The sequence below is a fragment of the Giraffa tippelskirchi genome, chromosome 10 (genome assembly GCF_054371585.1).
Source record: "Giraffa tippelskirchi isolate mGirTip1 chromosome 10, T2T-mGirTip1v1.2.pri, whole genome shotgun sequence".
Classification (NCBI taxonomy): Eukaryota; Metazoa; Chordata; class Mammalia; order Artiodactyla; family Giraffidae; genus Giraffa; species Giraffa tippelskirchi.
The window spans coordinates 140,185,781-140,207,674 of NC_137284.1; the positions used below are offsets into that span (position 1 = coordinate 140,185,781).

General features: G+C 48.4%; 1 protein-coding gene and 1 long non-coding RNA gene across 2 annotated transcripts in view; one reads left to right on the top strand and one right to left on the bottom strand.

Annotated features, from left to right (window-relative positions):
• Positions 1-21,894, bottom strand: part of PLXNA4 (plexin A4) — a 648,412-nt gene that overhangs the window by 479,727 nt on the left and 146,791 nt on the right. The window lies entirely within an intron of this gene.
• LOC145522793 (uncharacterized) lies at positions 15,507-18,264 on the top strand. Its single transcript, XR_014066171.1, has 2 exons — positions 15,507-16,783; positions 17,675-18,264. It is a non-coding gene; the product is annotated as an uncharacterized LOC145522793 (long non-coding RNA).

Consider the following 21,894-nt stretch of genomic DNA (forward strand, 5'->3'; position numbering starts at 1 on the left):
GGGAGACAGAGCCTTGAACCACAGGCTTCTGGAGAGTGATTCCACATGTCAGGAGCAGCCTGGCTCTGGGAGACGCTGCCAGACACAAGAATGCCTGGCCTCCTTGTAGGGTGGGCACCGCTGAGGTGGTCATGAAGGGGGGGGACCCTCCTCCCTTCCTGCAGTGCACCCTCCTCCATCTCCCTTCTAGTTCTATTTCTCAGACACACAGCTCGAAAGGCATGTGGCAGGTGTTAGGCGCAGGCAGGGGAAAGCATCCCCATGTTTTCCGGGGCACAGCGCAGAGGGAAAGCTAGGGAGCCCCAGGCGCGTGTAGGATTGCTGTTGCCCACAGACTGGAGATGCTAGTAGGTTAGACCTTCTATGGAGGATCCGGCCCCATACAGTCTCTCTAGACCAGCCACACACCCAAAGCGATGCTTAAGCTTCTTCCTGCCTGAAACCCCGGTGCATTCCCGGGAACGCGGTGCCTCGCTTTAGAAAGGCGGTTGTGCTGCCTCTTACTGGGGAAACGCAGTGCCTGTTCCTTACGCACCGCCCTACAGAATTGCAGCCCCATCCGCCTCTGTGGCCTCCTCCCCGTGCGCGGGGCCACCCCGCTCTCCAAAGATCTGTCTGAATAACTGTCGGTCCGTCCCAGCGTTAAACTTCCCCCCCTCTCCCCGCCCCCGGTGCTCCAAGGCCACGGAGCAGAGATTACCTGGGGCGGGCCTCCCAAGACCATGACTTCTCTGGGTTCTGGTTTTTTTTTTTTTCAAACAGCTAGGGATGCCAGTGGCTGGGAACTGGGGGAAAAAAAAATCGCTCCCTCAACGTGGCCGGCCGGGAGGGAGAGGCAAGAAGGCACAGAATCCCACCCGAAAGTCCCGGTTGGTGAAGTCTGAGTCCCAGAGCGTCAGAGGAGAAAGAACACGGGAAATACCTGCTCCGGCCGCGCCGCACCTACGTGGGTGTCCAGGTGGGACGTGGACAGGTGCGAGTGCGCGGCGTGTGCCTATGTGTATGTGTGTGTGCGCGCGCGCGTGTGTGTGTGTGTGTGCGTGCGTGCAGGGGGCTGGCTCCGGGCAGCCCAGGACTCCGGACCGCACGGGTATCTCTGCCTGCGCTGTCCTCGCCCGCCCGGCTCCTTACCTGCAAGCGCCGCTTTGCCTGCTTCAGCGGGAGCGCCGCATTGACACTGCAGATGGTGCTGGGGCCGCTGCCTCTCGCCCTCCTCTGAACGTGTGCGTGTGCGCGCGTGTGGCTGCCTCCTCCAGCCCAGCCCCGAACCAACGCGAATACTCCACCGAGGCGCGGGGAACCCAGGGGGGAGGCCAGGGAAGCGGAGGGCGAAATCAGAGCCTGCGGGACTTGACAGCTCCTCCGGCGGCGTCCAGGGTGGGCGGAATGTCCAACAGAAAGGTCGGGAAATGCGGATAGCTTCCAAGCACCCCTTTTCCCCGAGATCCCGAGCCCCGAAGCCCAAGCAGCAGCGGTGGCGGCTCTCGGGGGCTGCGGTGGCGACGCGGGGCCGCCCCTCTTCGTCCCCACCCCCGCGGGCTGAATGTCCTTGATGCCAAGCGGGCACGGCGGCGTCACTCCGCACCGCCCATGCTCGCCCGGTCGGGCCGCTGCCCGGGCGCGGCGAGTGCGCCGGGGACCCGCCGGGGAGCGCTGTCCGCGCCTCCGCGCGCCTCCCTGGGCAGCGGCGGGCACCCCCCGGCCACCCGCGGTCGGCCGCGCCGCGGCTGCCCCCGCCCCCGCAGGGGGACGGGCCGGGCCGGGCCGAGGGGCCGGGGCTGGGGGGCCGCGGGAGCCGCCGGCTGCTCCCCGGGGAGGCGCGGGGCGGCGGCGGCGGCCGCCGGCGCTGCGGCGGCGGAGAGCGCGGCCGCGGGCCGAGCCGGGCCTCCCGGGCGCGCCCCCGGCCCCCCGGGCGGGCTGCTCGCAAAGTTTGCAGGGGGCAGGGAGCGGGGCCGCCGCTGGCTCGGCCGCCGCCGGAGCTCCCGGGCTGCCTGCTGCCGCCGCGGCTCGCTGCTGCTGTGCATTGAAGCCCGGCCAAGCGCTGCAAAAACTCCAGCTGCCTGGCGCTCTCTGGGTCCTCCTCTCCTCCCTCCCGCCCTCCCCGCTTCCCTGCCTCCCTCCCTCGCCGTGCCCCCGCCCCTCCCCGCCGCCCGCCGCCGCTCCCTCCCTGGCTCGCGCTGGCTGGCTCGGAGCTCGGCTGACAGCTAGACCGCCCGAGAGCGGCCGGCAGAGGGGGCCGGGGGCGCCTCCCCGCACCCGGCGCCCGCGCCGCTCGCCTCGCCTGCGCTCCCCGCTCCCACGTTGAAGGAGACCCGCCTGGTGCCCTCGGCCCGCACCGGGCGACCCCGCCGGCGGCGAGGTGGGGCGGAGGGGCGCGTACTTGGTGGCCCAGGAGCCGGGCGCGCCCGCGGGATGGGGTACACAGCCGCCTCCGGCAGGTCCGGATGTGGGCGCCGACGGTCGGAGGGATCCCCAGGTGCTCAGAGCCAACACAGACACAGGCACCCGTGCCCCGAATCAGAACCCCATCCCAGCACCCAGCGGGGGACCTGAGGATGCGAGGCTTGTTTGAGGGAATATGGGTGGTCAATGGCCCTAGAGCTCCTTTGCTAACTTGACTTCTCTAGTCCTGTTCATATTGAGGCCGACCTGGCTCCCCTCTTCTTGAAAACCCTAGATCCTCTACCAGAGCAAAAACAGACAATACCAACATCAGGGTGGTTTTTGAAGTCCAAAGAAAACAATCACGAGGCTGCTCAGGTTCAGAGAGACGTGGGGCAGGGAGCAAATATGGAAGTGAGCAGCTCTATCCCTGAAACCTCTGTCTCCATCCTCCCAGGACTGTGCCCCATCCAGGAAAAGAAACTACGATTTCCACACTTAATTTAGCCCCAGACATCCATGTGTCCCTCTCTCATCCCGGCTACACTACAGCCTCCACCCCCAAAAGTGGCACCATCAATTCTGCCCTCCAAGGACCTCCTTTCATAGGCAGCCATCAAGGATGACCCTCAAAAGGAGCCCATGGTTTCTGGCTTCCTCCCTCCTGTCTGGTCTTCAACTTTCCTTTTGTTGCCCCTACAGCCAGCAGCTTCCTGTCCATTACTGTCCTCCCATCAAAACATCTTCAGGGAATCTTCCTATTGTGTATGAACAATTGACACCAGTATACTTTTCTATGCCTTCCTGTAGGAGTTCTGTTATCACAGAAATCAGAGTTGTAAACCAGGAAGTCTGAAACCAGCTGGGCACTGGCGGGCTATACAAGCCCCAAGGTGACAGCACCCTCAGGTCAGGCTGGACCCACCCAGACAGGCCTTGCTGAAGCTTTGCCCGGGAGAGGTGGCTGCCTGCATGAGCAGGAGAGCGCCAAGCGCCAGTGAGAAGGAAACCAGACATGGGGTTGTCTGGTGAGAGGGTATTCCAGGAGACACAGTGGAGCCCTGGGTGCTTCTGGTCCTCCGCTGAACATCGCAAGGCCCAGAAAGCAGCAAGGACTTATCTTATTAGCTTGCGTTAATACATTGATCTGTCTCTTCTCTTCTCAGAAGCCCCGGATCCCAGACTGTAGATAAAGCACACACTATCAGGTTAGTTTCGGAAGTCCGGAGAAACAGAACAAAATAACTCAGTCCTGCTGCTTCTTGGACCTCCATCAGGATTTGAGGAAGCCCAGGACCAAATGTTTCTCCAGGCAGGACCAAGACTAGGGAGAGACAAGCCAGGCGCCCAGGAGGCAAAATTTCAGGAGGCATGCACGCTCAGGTGCCTTCCTGTCAGGCGGTCCTCACCCTGGTCTGGGCCCAACTTCAAGATATCTTCTCTAAAATTGCTGCATGAAACCATCACAGTCCTCTCCCAGAGGTGACAGCCCCACAGAAAACCCTAATGGGTTACTTATGGAATATGGTTCCATAAAAGCAGGAGGGAGGGGAACCCTTTCAAATGTGTTTACCACTCAGCTTTCAGGGTATGCCATAAAAATGCCGAAGGTGGGGGGGAGTGAGAAAAACAGCTCCGCTTCCATTCTCAGCCATCTAGCATGTATTTTTAATACAACTTGATTTTTTTCTCTTGTAGCTTGTGTGTGCACATGAGTGAGTGTGTGTGTGTGTGTGTGTGAGAATATTGCTGGTAAGCCCCAGGTCCATTTTCTGATGGATGGATGGGAAGTCAAAGACCATTTTTTTTTTAGCGGTAGCAAATAAAATGTATTTATTATTCTTTATCTCCTGCCTAGTGTGTGGCGTCATTTATTTTCATTCAAAGAAATGAATGCCATGTGTTGCCCAAAGAGCAATAACAGAGCCAAATGACAGAGAAGGAGTGAGGCAAAGAGCTGGCCCAACAGTGGGCAGGTGAGGGGCCCCACCAGCCGATTCTCCTGTAGTCAACAGGGCCATTTTCCTTCCTTTCCCTTCCATCTAACCTTCCACTTAACAACCAGGTGAAAGTTGTGCTGAGGGGTGGTAATAAGGTCCTTGCAAGAAAGAACATGAAAGGTCAAATTAGCAACAGTGTCGGACCTGTTTTTTTTTTTTTTAATTATGATAGCCGCTTGTATTTACTCTCTCCGCACTGGAAAGTGAGATGGGTTGGGATGAGCAGTGCTCTAAACCGGATGTTAGAAGACCTGGATGCTAGTCCTGACTCTGCCACCTGCCCGCTCTCTAATTTGGAGTGGATCAGTCCTTCTCGGTGACACTCTGTCTTCTCACCTGCCCCATTTACCCCTTGGAGGCAGTGACATTCAAGGAAGACGCTATCCACGTGCTTGGAGACTCTAAGGTAAATGCGATACACATGTAAGGGATTAGCAATGCTTTTCAGAGGACCACGTCTTTTTAAAAATAGCACCCTACAGGGATGGCCAGAAGGTTCTCTGTCATCTTGACCGTTCTCCGACACTGGGAAACACAGCCTCTACACTAGTTCAAAGTGGGTTTCTGCAGAACGTACAGACCCTCTTAGCTCCTGCACATCCCCCCGGCCCCTGCCTGCTGGGGAGGGGGCCAAGAGAGACCGGAGCTTTCTCCTGCTGACAGTGGGTCTGCAAGTCACCCACTCTCTGCCTGCGCTAGTGGGTACACTGCAGAGGTCATTGCCTGGTTTACGGCCACAAGAGGGAGAAACTAAATGGCACACTGCTTCCTAAAGTCCTGTTTCCTAAGGAGACTATTTTGGTGGCGATTTGGTGGTGGTTTCTAGAGGCAGTTGAGGAGCAGAGTAATGGTTCATCCCTCGGGCTGAATAAAAGGCCAGATTCAACAGGAGAGGGGAGAAGAAATTCTTGAGTTTTCCTTCACTTAGCCACCACCGTTTTATTAGTCTAGGAACAGAACCGCTATTTAAGTTGATAAAAGCCAGATTTGCTCGTTAAATAAATCACCAGAGCCTGGTGGTGCTACAGAGAAAATTTTTCCCCCATAGCTGGCCCCATGGCTGAGTTTCAAACAGTGCGCCCAGCGCTGGATGGAAAAAAAAAAAAACAACAACCAGCCGAGTCCGCAGTTTAAAAACCTACATTGTGGCGCCACCTGCAGGCGAGTAGAAATATCAACATTATCCCAACACAGCGGAGATTGGGAGGAAAGTGACACTGCGCTGGAAACAGGGGGTCAGGGTTCCAGACAGAGAGAAGGACCCCAACTCCCCAGCTGACCCCTGATTTCCAAGTGTGTCACCAGGTGTCCACCACACTCCTGCCAGCTTCAATCTTCATCCTCCTGAAAGCTTCCATTTTGAGGTGTCCACAGCTGCTCTCAAGATTCTCAGTCTGTGGAAACAAGCTTATTTTTTTCCTGTTTCCTAAGGGGTTAAGTTGGGCTTCCCTGGTGGCTCAGTGGTAAAGAATCCACCTGCCAATGCAGGAGATGCAGGTTCCATCCCTGGGTCCTGGGTCTGGAAGCTCCCCTGAAGAAGGAAATGGCAACCCACTCCAGTATTCTTGCCTGGAGAATCCCGTGGACAGAGGAGCCTGGTGGGCTACCATCCGTGGGGTCACAAAAAAGAGCTGTACATGGCTTAGTGACTAAGCAACAAGAAACAAGAGGTTAAGTCAGCCTCTAACCTAAGGGTTCCATTCCCAAGACTCCAGGCCATAACGCTGTTAAACTGGACAGAGAAATGACTTCCCTCGGAGGAGGTGGGGGAGGAACATCCTTGTAGCACCACAGTTCCTAATTGTACTTGACCTTGGTGACTGGTGGGGGTGGGGGGTGCTTCCTTGTAGCTCAGATGGTAAAGAATCCACCTGCAATTTAGGAGACCAGGTTCGATTCCTGGGTCGGGAAGATCCCCTGGAGAAGGGAATGGCTACCCACTCTGGTATTCTTGCCTAGAGAATGCCATGGACAGAGGAGCCTGGTGGGCTACAGTCCCTGGGTCGCAAAGAGCTGGACACAACTGAGCAACTGATGCTCTGGTGACTGGGTATCCTTAGTAGACCCAAATCACCTCAGGCTTCTTCAGCCTGTGGGTGCTAGCGAGGAATCTCATAGTGACATCTGAATCTCACCTCCCAGCCTTTTCCTGCTCATGCAGAGTTGGCATCTACTGACAAGCCCCTCCCTGACTCCTCCCACGTGTCAGAGACCCCCAAGAGTGGTTGTGCTGAGGAACAAGTCTGATCATGCTATCCTCCGCAGGCCTCATCGTGGACATCCACTGCCACAAGCCACATGACGGAAGGACATCTCAGCATTGCCTCTGCCCGCCTACACTGCTGGGCACAGCCAGCCCTGCTGTTCTGCTGTGGCTTCCCAGGCCACACCAGGGGTCCAGTGCCAAGGCAGGGAGGATGCTCGCTCCCTTCTCCCACTCACGCGCTTGGTGGATCTTGGTCATCTGGGCCCTGAAGCAGCTCCCATGCTTCCCAGGGTTCAAGCCCTAATCCCCTTCACCCCCAGAAAGTGACACAACACTCAGATGTGTCTGACTCTCTGCGACCCCATGGACTGTAGTCCACCAGGCTCCTCTGTCCGTAAGATTCTCCAGGCAAGACGATCCTCCCCAGACCCTTCACCAACCACCTCCCTCCAGAATTCTCCCTTCTCTCCCAGCTAATGAACCACGTGTCTTTTCAACTGCAGGAACCAGAAGTCGGAGGATACAGTGGGTGGTGGGGATGTGACCTAACTCGATTGGCCAGAAAGAGCAGAGTCCCCATTCTGGCCAACTCCATATCTTGCTACAAGAAAATGTAAACACTTCTGTGTGACCCTTCTTGGGGGTTCCACCCCAGGAGGCATGAGGTCCTATAGCACGCCTAAATTCCAAGAACCAGATGCCATTCATGGCTTCCACATGAAGGCTCCATCTTGCCCCTGCCCCGTTCACTGCCAAGTAGTTCAAAGCGAGTCACTTGGCCCCTCTGACTGGGGTACCAAGAGCACAAAGGCCTTGGTTGTTTTCCTCGTAATGAAGATGGATTTGCGCTAATGGATGAAATACCTTATCTGGTAACACACATTTCCAAGGTGATTGCCAGGTGGTCTGAGTATAATCTTCTAAGTGACTGTGATAACCAGCCTCCAAAATGGCCCTAGTGATCCTTGCCAACTGGTATTCATGCCCTCCTGCAGTCTCTTCCCACAGATACTGACTCAGGAAACCAAGAAAAGATGGTGTGTGACTTCCAAGGCTAGGTCATCAAAGACGTTGCAGCTTCCAGCTTGGTCTCTTGGATCACCCTCTATGGGGGATGAAAGTCACCAGGTGGTGAGGACTTTCAAGCATCCTTGAGGAGAAAAAGTGAGATTTCTCACCAAGAGCCAGCACAACTTGGCATCCCATGGGGGAACTGCTTTGAAAGTGGGTCCTCTAGCCCCAGTCAAGTCTTCAGATGATTCCAGCTTTAAGTCTTTCAACTGAGGTCCCAGACACTGTAGAGCAGAGACAAGATACTGTTGTTGTTCAGTCGCTTAGTCATGTCCAACTCTTTGCGACCCCATGGACGGCAGCATGCCAGGCTTTCCTGTCCTCCACTATCTCCTGGAGTTTGCTCAAACTCATGTCCATTGGGTTAGTGATGCTATCTAACCACTTCATCCCCTGTTGCTCTCTTCTCCTTTTGCCTTCAATTTTTCCCAGCATCAGGGTCTTTTCCAATGAGTTGACTCTTCACCTCAGGTGGCCAAAGTATTGGGTCTTCAGCTTCAGCATCAGTCCTTCCAATGAATATTCAAGGTTGATTTCCTTTAGGATTGACTGGTTTGATCTCCTTGCTGTCCAAGGGACTCTCAAGAGTCTTCTCCAGCACCACAATTCGAAAGCATCATTCTTCAGCACTCAGCCCTTTTTATGGTCTAACTCTCACATCCATACACAACTACTGGAAAAGCCATAGCTTTGACTATATGGACCTTTGTCAGCAAAGTGATGTCTTTGCTTTTTAATACACTGTCTATATATGTCATAGCTTTCCTTCCAAGAAGCAAGCATCTTCCAATTTCATGGCTGCGGTCACCATCCACAGTGATTTCAGATACTGTTGGAGGTGGGTTATTAAGCTGTGGATAACTAATCATATAGTGATTTACAGGAGAGGGAATCCTCCCCCTAACCTTGGCATCATTAGCCTCTTATTCTTTGAGCTCACTTGGCTTTAGAAAGAAGGACAGAGCGGGGCAGGCTTGAGGCATGATACTGACTATACTGGGCAGGACTGGGCACCAGTACGTATGTGCCCTGCCAGGAACTCCCTACAGAGCTCCTGCATCAAGCCCCTTACCATATTTCACTGTGTCAAGTGTAAATGAGAAAACTCAGCCAGGGGGCTGGAGGCACCACACACCCAGTGCTGCAGTCGTGCTCCCTTTAAGTGGATGCGGTCATTTCCAGAGTGTCGGCGTCAGAAACGCCCCACACTGAGGCACAGAGTGGGGCTGGGTCTCGTTCATGTTAACAAGCTGCCCGGCATCTGCCCTCACGGGGAGCCTCCTGGAGGTCAGATTGAGTGGACTCTGGTGTGAGCACCATCCCTGCGGTACTAAAAAAGTTCCTCCCACCTGACCCTGACCCTCCCTGCACTACCAGGCAGCAGGGAGGTCCAAGGTCTCAAGAGAAGACACAGCAGGAAGAGACCGGAAACAGGAGGTGGCCATTTCTCCCCCACTTGGTGTCCTGTGAGGACGTCCTCCCCTCACCAGCTTCGAGGAAATCTCCTCAGCCCTCTGCAGCTTCTGGAGAACCAGGCAGTGCCTGAGGGTCGTCAGGGGCCAAGGCACCCACAGGAGAAGGAGGAAAGGAGGAAGGAAAGAAGCCAGGAGGAAGAAAATGAAGGGAAAGAGGTGCCTGAGCTGAGCTGGTGCAGAAAGAGCTGCAGATGATGCCACAGGGAGTTTCCAGGGACCATGCGTAAACCCAAGGTGACTTCTTTCCTCCTTCATATCTCCCTTCATTCTCTTTTCCTCTGTTTTAAAAGGGCTTCCTCCCAAAGCACTCCTGTCTGCCAGCTTTGCAAATGCTGGGTGTCTGTCCCTTGTGGAATCTCCCAGGTCATAGTGGTGCTTGGTAGTTAAGTGCCTGGGAAGTCCCACTGTACTCATCTCTCTTCAGCCCTGCACTCAGTGATACCACTCTGACAGCAGAAACTGGCCATGGTAGGAATATTTACACCACAGGAATCAGCAAACACTGAAAACCAGGGCGCCACCCCCATACACACACTTTTTTTTTTTTTTTTGGTGGAGAGCCACTTGTTAAATCTTTCCAGAAAGGCACCAGGCAGGGCCAGTGATGGGCCAAAAACGAGGCAGGTCAGTGCAGGCCAGTTCGGCTGAGCTGTTCAGTTGACTGTTCACGGGTGCCCAGCAAATGCAGCAACCACAGGAGCTCAATTTAGTGTCACTGTGGCCAGAGTGAGAGTTCCCTTCTGCCCACGCCCCACCTCTAGATAACAAGAAAATGTTAAGGCATACCCTTCCTAGTAGCTGTTTTTCCCCAAGTCCTATGTCTAAGGAGCCTTGTCATGTTTTTTGACACTAGAATCAAGAAGAGAAGTGATTTCCTTTCCTTGCCAGGCAAACTGAGGCAAGAGATATTGAAGTGATGTATCTCAGGTTACACAGGAATCTGAAATGTAAACCTGTTAACACCCGTCAGTTACTCTCACCACTTCAACTTTCAGATTAATACCTTGGATTTGGCAACAATTCTATTTTCATTCCCTTAAAGCACTGCTGTTAAAATTACGGTACACCCATGCAACAGAACACAGTGTAGTTCATAAGCAAATGAAGTAAATCTATATAATCAATGCTCTGAAAAAAATGCAGAAAGGTATTTGTGTGTATGCTTGCGTATTTCTGAATATAGAGAACACTGCATACATATCTATATAGTTTTATACATACATAGAACATTTTGGAAGGAGATAAAAAATACTTACCAGCAGAAACCTTAGAGTGGGAGCCAGAGTGATATATATTTTATTGTTTCATTGTACATCTTTTGTTCTTTTTGACATTTTACCCTGTGCAAATATTACACTCTCCATGCAAGTATTAAAAAAGCTAGTTAAAAAGGAACAAAAAAACACTGCTGCTAAAAGCATCTTCATCACACCACTCTCGATTCCCGAATCCAGCCAACCACTCCTCCACCCCATCTGTATCATATTCAAGTCTGCTTTTGTTCTACTTTCTGACTATCTGCTCCATCTTGCTTGTCTTCTGCGGGATGCCATGAAGGTCACATAGCATTCTGTCTGCTCAGCATGATGGGGTCAATATTCCAAGTTCTAGTTCTCATCTCTCATTTCCTAAAGACCAGCCAGCATCCCACTTGCTCTGAAGACTTCTGTTGGTACTAGTTGACTAGAGGGAGATTCCAGGAATGATCCAGAACATCCTTTCCATGCTAAAGCAAGTAAATTTGCGTGCACGAGCAGTTTGTCAGTCATGTCCAACTCTTTGCAACCCCATGGACTGTAGCCCGCCAGGCCCCTCTGTCCATGGGATTTTCCAGGCAAGAATCCTGGAGTGGGTTGCCATTTCCTCCTCCAGGGGATATTCCCAACCCAGGGATCAAACCCTCATCTCCTGCATCTCCTGTATTGGCAGGTGGATTCTTTACCACTGAGCCACCTGGGAAGCCCCAAAGCAAGTAACTTTAAGTCAAAGGCAGTATTCTTCTCCACTGTGGTCAGTAAACTCATGGACACTGATACCCAGAAATGGTACAGGCTAAACACATGATGTCAGGAAGCATTTAGATATTAACAGGTAAAAAACTCCATATTGTGTTTCTAATCTCATTAGCAACTGTGTGAGTGTGTGCATGCTAAGTCACTTTAGTCATGTCTGACTCTGTGTGACCCCTTAGAATGTAGCCTGCCAGGCTCCTCTGTCCATGAGAATCTCCAGGCAAGCATACTGGAGTGGGTTGCCATTTCCTCCTCCAGGGGATCTTCCTGACCCAGGAATCGAAACCGCGTCTCTTATGTCTCCTGCATTGGCAGGCAGGTTCTTTACCACCAGCATCACCTGGGGAGCCCCAGGAACTGTGTAGGGACAGTGAAAGGACTAGAGACAGGCAAACCTCATTCTCATTTTTCAAAAGGTGAAAATAATGCAAGTTCTGAAAACTATAAAGAGATGAGCTGGGCCCAGATATTGACCATTGGCTCAGTAAAGGGCTGGCATGTGATTATTTAGAAAATGATACAGTGAACACTAGGAATAGGCCTGTGATTGCCAAGAACACACACTTCCAGGTTGGTTTTGTTCCCTAATTCAACAATGTGGTGAGGCTTTCACATCAAAGAAGTGTGAGAGAGACTATCTGAATTGAGCAAGGATTCTTTAATAAGATCTTTCTAAAACACAGGGTAATGTGGGTTGGATGGATCAACTAATTGAATGGTGAAACCCCAAAGATCAGCCTCAATGCATCAAGACAGCATCAAGGAAGGTTTTCTTGGAGTCTGTGTCTGAGCTCAGTTCTCAAACTAATCCTGTTCAACAGATTTACTGGTAACTCGGATAAAGATGGAGGAGACATAGTCATCAAATTTGTCTCTGACTGCAATGGAAAAAAATATTAAATGTAAGTATTTACAATCCTCCTCCTTGCTAAGGAAAAAAAAAAAAGAAACCTTTGCTTAATATTGGGCATTTTTGGTGTTCGTCAGGGATTTTGATGTTGACCTGGGGCACCATGCTGAGGAATGAAACAGTGAGAGAAGCTGAACTGACCTACATATGAAAATATACAGAGCTCTCCAGAAAGAAGGATCTGGCAAAGAGGAAGGAATGGGGCAGCAGCCTGAGAGGGAAGGGGGCTGTGAGGATGGGTGGGAGGAAGGTGGAAAGAAGGCTGTGAGGATGGAGTCCCTGGAGGCACATGAGCATCAGAAACAAAGAGAGTGGGTTTCAGGAAGTCTTTCAGAGCATGTGACGTAATTCCTTCTTTTGATGCCTCCTCAAGAGATCGTCAGTAGAAAACTTTGTAATTTGTCAATGCTTTGAAAAGGTTGATTTTTGCATTTCTTTTGGATATATTGTCACGTTGGGATGGATCTTAAGGCAGAATCAAGAAGACCCTGTTTTATTCAGGATACAAGTGCGTGATCAAAGTCTAACAACATAAAACAGACTCTCTGAATTCAAAAATAATTTTGCATGCTGAAATTATGGGGAAATTCTTTTCAACAAAATGAAATTTAATATAGATACAACCAAGGTCCTATACATGGGTGTAGAAAAAAACCACAAATACAGGATCAAGGAGTTGTGGCCACATTCTTTTTGAGTGTAAGCTAAAGTTGAAAATAAGCTCTACATGTGAATCAACAGTAAGAGGCTGTCAAAGTCAATGGAATCACAAGCTATGTTATTAGAGAGTGGAGTCCCAAAGGGAACAAGGATAGTCCTGCTCTACTTTGAGATGTTAGACCATAGATTATTGCATATGGGTCCCAGGCCCCATATTTTCAGAGTGGCCGAGCCCAAAAGGGAGTTAAAATCCTGTTATATTTGGAACTATCAAAGGAGTGGGTGATGTCCAGCTTCAAGGAAGTAAGCATCAAGGCAATATGACGACTTCAAATATTTGAAGAGCTGTCAAGGGGAAGAGTTGCTGAATTAGCTCTAAAACTTCAAAATATCCAAGCAGGATCAATGAATAGAATTTCTCTTATGTAGGGTTATTTTTGGCCAACTATAAAGAATGCCTTTGTAACAGAGGTCTCTAAAGACAGAAGAGACCTTCTTAAGTGGTAGTGAGTTCTCTCTTGCTTGATGTAGTCAAACAGGAAGGAATTGATACCTAGGTAAAGGCTGGAGTTTGAATGAAATGATCTCCAATGTCTAAGGGTCTGAGATTTTAGCTATTTTGTGTTTATTGTTGTATCTTCCACAATGCCGTGGGTTTTGCTGTGACTCAGTAAATGTTTATTGAATCAAAATGGAATGCTTTGAGTGTCATGTCGAGGGAAGATAACCAACATCCTGCCCAAGACTATCACCAAGGAGAAGAATTAAGGCTGAAGTTAGAAATATAGAGTCAAGTCAAAGACTTAGATAAAGGGAATGAGTCTCTGTCCACAGAGCTAAGGTGAACCCTGCCTCTTTCATGCTCTGCACTGTGCATCTCATTCACGAGACAGGCCATCCTTTGCCCTGTGCAGGCCTGGATAGAACCATTTTCCTTATCATTCATTCACTGAATATTCACACAATCCAGAGTTCCGAATTTTTAACTTTTTTCCTTTGGTTTTCAAATTATGCACCCTCCCCCCCATTCCTTGCTCCCAGAATACCCATTCTCTCTTTCTGGATGCTCAGGTTGATTTTTATTTCCCTTTCCTCTACATTCCTCTTCCTGCTCCATCAGGGGAACCTTGTCATTCCTCTGTTCCTACCCCTTTAGCCTCTGAAGCTTCCCACAGCTACCAAGGGCCTGACAACCAGGCCAGGGATCCTCGTGTCTCAGAGAAGTTGCAGGTAATGGGCTCAGTGTCAGACTGTGTCATCTTGTCCCAGGGACTGTAAAGCTGGGGCCAAAGAGGCCTCTGTCCTATATCTAACTGCACTGTGGACATTCAACAAGCTACTCATATAATGACTGCTCCTTCACCCTCTAGTTTGTCTTAAATGATGTGAACAATGCATTCTTATCTCCCCCTCCTCTCCACGCCCCAGGGGAAATTATTCTATCATCAAATATATCTCTCTGTAAGTGAGTGGGTGTTGGCTTCTTCTGTGAGAGTTCCAAATTTTCAGTCTATCCCTTTGTCATTCCTAATTATGCTTCTTCCCATATTAATGGTATTATTGACACCTCACCATTTTCTTCTGTAAATAAAACAAAAGCACCCTATCTCTTCCTCTCCAGTGATTTCATCAATACCTTTCAGGCCTGGTCCTAATTTCCCTTCCTGATTTGTCATGCTTCTTCAGGCATAAAGCTACAGGAAGAGAGAATACATCTTAAGGAAGAAAGAGTGAAGTTATAATGATGGTAACAGTGATAAAGATTTCTTCCAAAGACTAAAGCCAGATAGCACAGATTTTCATGAGATTTTAAAGGTTTGGTAAAATTTCATTGTAATTGTAGAGTGCAATATGCCAAGGGGATGCTCTGCAACTCATATCACGTTTAGGATCATCCATTCAAAAACCATTTATGAAGTGCCTTGCATATGTCACTATACTGTGGATCAAAGCTGTTTCAGGCATAGTCCCTTCCTTAGGGGTTTTCAGGTGAATGGGGGACAACATGGTAAACAAATACCTGCAGCAATATGTTATCGATGCTGAGATATAAGTATTTGCCAAGTAATAGGGGATTATAAGGAAAAGACTGTTAATTCAGAAAGCAATTCTCCTTGATTCTGATCATACCACATTCAAATTATAACTATTCATTTTGTTATTAATAGTGTCTCTGCTGTTTGGATAGTTTTAAAATAAGGTTCATCTCAGTGAGAAATAATAATAATAATATCTATTCTTCTGATCAGAAGGACTTGGAGTAAGAAGTTGCATTGAGGCATGGACCAGTAGAAGATAGGAATGAACAATGAAGATCAGCCAGTGAGACTGACTGGGTTACAAAGGAAGTAGGTGAAAGAAACATATATACGTGTGTGTGTGTGTGTGCGTGTGTGTATGTGTGTGTTGCTCAGTCATGTCTGACTCTTTGCAACCCTATAGACCCTGTCAGGCTCCAAACAGGTAAACAGGTAAATACACAGGTGCTAGGTAAACAGCATTACCTTTTAGTATCACTCTGCCTTTTAGTATCCCTGTTTCATAAATACTGAAAAATTCTCCCAGGGAATAAAACCAAGGACTCACATAAGCAAGTAATTCATATCCATTCAGTCTTTTTCTATTTAATGTTGAAGATCATATTGGCTTTATTCAGTGATTTATGAATCAGACCGCATCCAGTCTAACAGAAAAAAAGGAGTCCCCTATACATTCTTTCTTTGATTCATTTCTTTTTATGAATATATTCTGAGTTCCTCCCATGTGCTGAGTTCTAGGTTCTAGAACTCTAGTTCTAGTTCTAGATGCTGGGGCTAAGAAGCCAGCAGGTCTCTGCTCTTGTGCAGGGCACACTGCGGATGAAGGCAAGAATGAACCAGTTAAATGAATGAACAGGATGATTTCAAGGAGTGATTTGTCTCATGAATCATATGAGGATATAGTGTTTTGAGGGGTCTCCATGTGGGTGAAGAAAGACTTCTCTAAGCTGATAACCTCTGACCTGAGGCTTGAAGGACAAGAAGGAGCCAGCCAGGGGAAGACACAGAGAGAAGAAGCAGTGAATGTGAGGGCTTTGAGGTGGAATGGAGAAGAAAAATAATACTTCCAAAGAAGACAAGCTTTGGGAACCATCAAATGGTCAGTGTGGGCAGAACTTTGCAAGGAAAAAGACATAACGAGCCCTTAGAAACACACACACATACTAATCCAATTGGGGAAAATAAAGTAGAAAAGAGTTAGGAAAAATGCATAGCTCTAAAAAGGTCTTTGGGTCATATGACTTCTTATACCACATGGACAAAGCCTGGCTCCATAAAATGTAGTGGAGAAGAAGGAGACTAACAAAATGATGAAATGAGGGTGGAAGATGCTAATTAGAAACACAGAGATGGAGACTGTGTCGTTAAGACTTTGATCCACAAGTAACAACATATTCATCCAGCTGCTTAAGAGACATTTAATACCTCACATGAGTAGCCTGGAGGTAGGTGGTTCCTGGTCTAGTGCAGGAATTCACTGAGGTTATCAAGGATCCAGCCTCTTTCTGTTTTGCCTGTGTCTCATCCCTAATATGTCATTTTTTCGCCCTTAAGGTTAATTTAAGCCCCCTAAAGGAGAAGCAGTGCCAGAAAGCTCTTCTGCACTGGCTCTCCATTCTAACAACAAAGTTAGAATCTCTCAAAATGCTTCTGTATGTCTCATTGGCCAGAACTGGGCCACATGGTCACTCCAAGATGTAAGGGAAGTTGGGGACATGACTGTCTGGCAAAGAAGAACAGGATTCCTGACACTGATCTGGACTAACCGAGACCCCAGTAGTCACCCCCACAGATTCGATTAACCTAGAGAGCCCTGGAACAGAAAGAGGAGGAGACAGTGGGCCATTCACTGGGGTCCCTGCCAGGGTAAGAGGGGAGAAGCAGGGAGTATAGAGTGATGGAAAGACCTCTCAGATCTGGAACCAGAAGACATGGATCACGATCTCAGCTCTGGGAAAATTACCAAACAATCTCAGCCAGAGTTCCTTCATCTATAAAATGAAAGTGACACCACCACCTACCTGTCAGGTAGGTTGTGAGGAGCAGAAATTGTCAGAACGGGTTGTAAGTCCTTAGCGTATTCCCAAGACTCTATGGTGTTGCAGGGCGAAAGTACTACAGTAACTTCTATTTCTACTTATTTTTCTCAGTCTTTAAAAATACATGTGGTTATATATTATACAATAGCATATAACATGAATAATACATGCCATATAAAATATGCATCTATAATATACATACTACATTACAATAACATATATAGGTATATAACTTATACATAAATAAAAGTACATACGTTTTGAGTGCTCAAAAAAAATGTACTGACAAGTCTCCAGGTTTTTAACATAATCAGTTTGGAAACACTTTTTTAAAGAACACAATGCATGTAAGGTACTTGGCACAGGACCGATGTGTATTGAGCTTTCAAATAAGGCTGGTCCTATAGCTGCCTTTCAGAGGTAGTAGAATCACGATTTTTAATGGCATGAGCATGCATCTGTCACAGTCCCTCCCAACTCTGCTCTCAAAATGCTGCATATCATGTGCTCTTGCACCACCTCAAATCCTGCTCCCAGAAAACAGGATTACAAACAGTGCACCACGCAAAGCAGCTCCCAGGAGCCCTGATCATGTAACTTCCCCAACTCCCTGGGCAACTTCTTCTCTTTGGCCAGGTGGGCGCTTCTATAGGAAGGGATGAACAAAAAGCAAGGACAAGAGGAAGCCAAGCCAGCCAGGGAGGAGACCTGCCGGCATAGGAGAGAAAAGGGCCCCATGGAAGGGGAGGGTTAAAACTCCAATGGGGTTTGGGAATTTTCTGTACAGTTCACTTCTCCCCGTGAACCCTGCTTCCCATTAGCATGGACAAATGAGAAGTGCCCATACCTCCTTTTCACCCACCCTTGTCTTTCCTTGCAGGGATTCGGGATACTTTAGGAAGAAGAGCATTTCTTTCTTGCCTTGAGCATCACCTCCACGGTAGACACGGGTAGAGAAATAAAGTCACAAGGTCACTTTAGCGGCTCAGCTAGAAAACACCCAGGAGTCCTGACACCCGATTGAAATCACTTTTCTCATTAAAAGTACAAAAATAAAGCCTCCTTTATAAATATGAGGTCCTTAAATATTATCTGTGGCCATCAGTTCTGCTGGCTGTGTAGGCATTGTTCATTTATTTAATTTAACCTTTTCTTCCCCCCAAAGCTTTTGGCTCTGCCTTTAAAAACCCACACTAAATTTTCACTTAACGATTTGACCGGCTCCCCTTTTAGCTTCCTTTAAACAAGCTGCCGATAAAGGAATAAACTTGCTGAAGAAATAAGAAATAAGCCTCCTGAACACTGTAGCCCTTTATGCCGCCACTGTCCAGGCTGAAGGCTCCTCTCAAATGAATTGAGAGATAATGCTAATGGAATTACACATTGTGACTGGATCAGGGGCTGCCACAGGAAGATAAATACCAAAGCAAGGCTAAGGCATTTAATCAAAAATAAACCCCCTATGTGTCCTTTTTTTTTCCTTCAGAGTTAAACACACACACACACGCACGCGCGCGCGCAAGACCTTGGTTTGCCACGTATATTACTTCACTCCCTTGATGCTTTTATTTCAAATTATTTGGTTTAGGGGAAGTCCCACATACACGCATTTAGAAGCAAATTAAATCAGTAAGAATGACCCACCCAACGTGTGTTTACACTGACACAAATGACACCCTGGCAAACCTCTTGGAAGATAAACCGTATGTGGATTACTTCATGGAGATGATATAGCGCTTATCTGTTCTCTTTAGGCTCAATTTTAAATAAGATAAAATCGCTGGGCCCTGTGATCTGCCTGGTGAAGCTGTTTACCATGCAATTGACATGCAACGGGGGCTGTTATGGAATATAGATTAGCAAGTGGCGGTGGTTGGCGGTCGCTTTCTTCCGGCTCGCTCCTGCTCCCCTAGGGGCGACAGTGATGCCCACAGAGCATGGGTCTGAGGTCCCAGTTCGGATCTGGGTCTAAAAAATAATTCCACATAATGGTAATCTGTTATCTTTCGGGTCTCACGATGTGTCCTGCTTCATTCTAAAATTAAAATGAACTTAGTGACACCTCTCCAGGTAACCTAATCTGGGCTTCCCAGGTGGCTCAGTGGTAAAGAATCCGACTGCCAATGCAGGAGACATGAGTTCACTTCCTGATCCGAGAAGATCCCCCGGAGAAGGGCATGGCAGCACACTCCGGTATTCTTGCCTGGAGAATCCCATGGACAGAGGAGCCTGGCGGGCTATAGTCCACGGGGTCGCAAAGAGTTGGAAACAACTGAGCAAGTACACACGAGCACTCCAGGTAACCTGTGACATCCTGGTGTATCAATCAGAGTTTGCTTTTGTAAGTAACAGAAATGAATTCTGCTTCTCCTGCACAAAAACAGGGCTTACAGGAAGAACATCAGGGACTCCTAGCGGAATGTCAGGTGGTTCTTCTGAGGGATGACCAAGGGGAGACCCAGCAGGGCTAGCCTATAGGAACGGGCTAGTCTGAGTGTTGCTCTGGTCTCCGAGTCATACCATCACTTACTCAGGGGAAAAAAACCCGGAGGATGGATCTGACGGGCTGAGACTAAGGCATGTGTCCATCTGGCTACCTGGAGATAGCAGGAGGGTCTGCCCTTTCAGATCTGAGAAGGGGAAACATGTGCTATCTACCAAGGAACTGTCACACAACAGGAGACTCTCCAAGAGGAAGATCCAGTGCTAATAAAAAGAGGTGGAACAATTTGTTGTTCAGTCACTAAGTTATGTCCGACTCTTTGCAACCCCGTGGACTGTTGTTTACTTCCCGGTCCTTCACCATCTCCCAGAGTTTACTTAAACTCATGTCCTTTGAGTCAGTGATGCCATCCCAACATCTCATTCTCTGTCACCCCCTTCTCCTCCTGCCCTCAATCTTTCCCAGCATCAGGGTCTTTTCCAATGAGTCGGCTCTTCGCATCACGTGGCCAAAGTAGTGGAACGATGAGCACTCCCAAACTGGCAAATGACTCCTATACTAGGGCTGAGAAAGGTGTACTTGGGACCCTTGGTCAGTCTGACATCAGGTAGGAAACAGCTTGCAGTGATGAAAAGAGCTCTTAACCGTGAGTTAGGAGACCCAAACTTAGCTTGGATGCTAAGGCAAATCTGTTTGAACTGAGGCAAGTCTATTTCCCTCTAGCTCACTCTTTTGGGTTGAAATAAGAATCCCAAGATTCATAAGTTAAAATCCTAACCACCAGTACCTCAGAACGTGACCTTAATTGAAAATAGGGTCATTACAGGTGTAATTTGTTAAGTGAGGTTATACTGGAGTAGAGCGGGGCCCCTAATTTATAATAATTTGTAAAAAGGGGAAATTTGGACACAGACACCCATGGGGAAAATGGTCTCCATAAATGGAGTTACGTTGCCACAAGCCAAGGAACTACCAGAAGCTAAGAGAGAAGCCTGGAACAGATCTTTCTCTGGTGCCTTCAGAGGGAGCCTGGCCCTGCTGACACCTTGATCTCAGGTTTATAGCTTCCAGAACTGCAAGACAACATACCTCTGTTAAGCCACAGAGTTTGTGGTACTCTGTTACAGTAGCTCTAGGAGGCTAACACACTCAATTTCTATAAGGGGAATGGGTTGGATTAGGTTTGTGACTCTTCCATGAATCTTGACTCAACTTTGAACGTCCTCGGAGTCCTAGCAGTTCTTGGCAGCATCCTTTGAAAACCACGAGGCCAGGCAATCTCCAAACCCCCTCCAGTGCCCTCTAAATTAAAGCCCTTTTCAGTTTGGACAAAGCAGTGTTCAAAATTTTGGAAAGGATGTTCCTGGGGCATTTTTTTTTTTTCCCTCTAACTGTCTGGACAGGCTAGTTGCTTAATTGGCTCCATGCCAATCTCCATACCACACACATTCACCCTACTTTATCAGCCACTAAGCCTTAGGAAAATTAAGCTGCTTCATCCAGTTTGCAGATGTCTTCGTCTAGTCCAGTGACATGTCCACTCAGACACAGACATATTTGCTGGGCTTGCATCCTGGGGACTCAGTCCTATTGTAGACCCTGATCCAGCCACTCGGAAGGTTCTGTGACCTACCACATCTTCATGTCCCTACATCAAACCCCAGCATCTAGCAGCCATGTCCAATATCTCATAGAACAATAGATACCCCAGTAGATACTTTTCGAGATGTATATGATGTCCATGGTTCTATCTTTAAACAGAGAAAGAAAGCTCATGATGTCATAAATATTTGGAGGGCAACAGACACCCTGCCAGACCTGATCACATACATGTCAGAAGCCTCTACATGAGATCATGACACTGTGGGAACTGGCTGATTATTGATCTGTCTCCTAGGCCAGATTGAGAACTCCATGCAAATAGGGTCCTCTGTGCTCCTCAGATTTGAATCCTCAGATCCAGGTGGACAAACCATAAGTGCTACAGTTGAAGACCAAAAGAGCTGCCAACCTGGAAAGGCATGCATTCACAACATCCAGACTTCACATCACAAAAGAAGGAAGACTTGGCCAGCCCCACTTGCCCAACCTGATTCTACTCCTGCGTCTGTAGGCTTGTGACCCTCCACACAGAGGAAGACCTCCAAGAGACAAAGAAACAGAGGTCACCATTCTTTCTTCCTCCAAGTTGTGCTATGAAATTGTCTCATACATATATAAACCATTTAAAAATTAATGAAATGAACACATGGATACCTTCCACTCTCAGCCCAGTCATCATTATCACTCGGGCACATTTGTAGACATCATGAAATGTCACTTCTAGATACTTAAGCATAACTCTCTTAGAATAAAACATTATCTTATTTAATTGCCAAACCATGACTGCACATAATATAATTAATAATTCCACAATATTTTCAAATATCAGGTATATATTCAATCTTTTCCATCATCCTAAAAAGTGCCACAGCTTTGTTTGTTTCTAATCAGATTCCAATCAAAGTTCACATACTTCATTTGATTGTTGTATCTTTTGAGTCTCCTTTAATTCAGCTGAGTCCTCCAACTCCTTTCTTTGATGACACTAACTTTTTGAGGAGTTCAGTTCAGTCCGGTCACTCAGTCGTGTCTGACTCTTTGTGACCCCATGGATT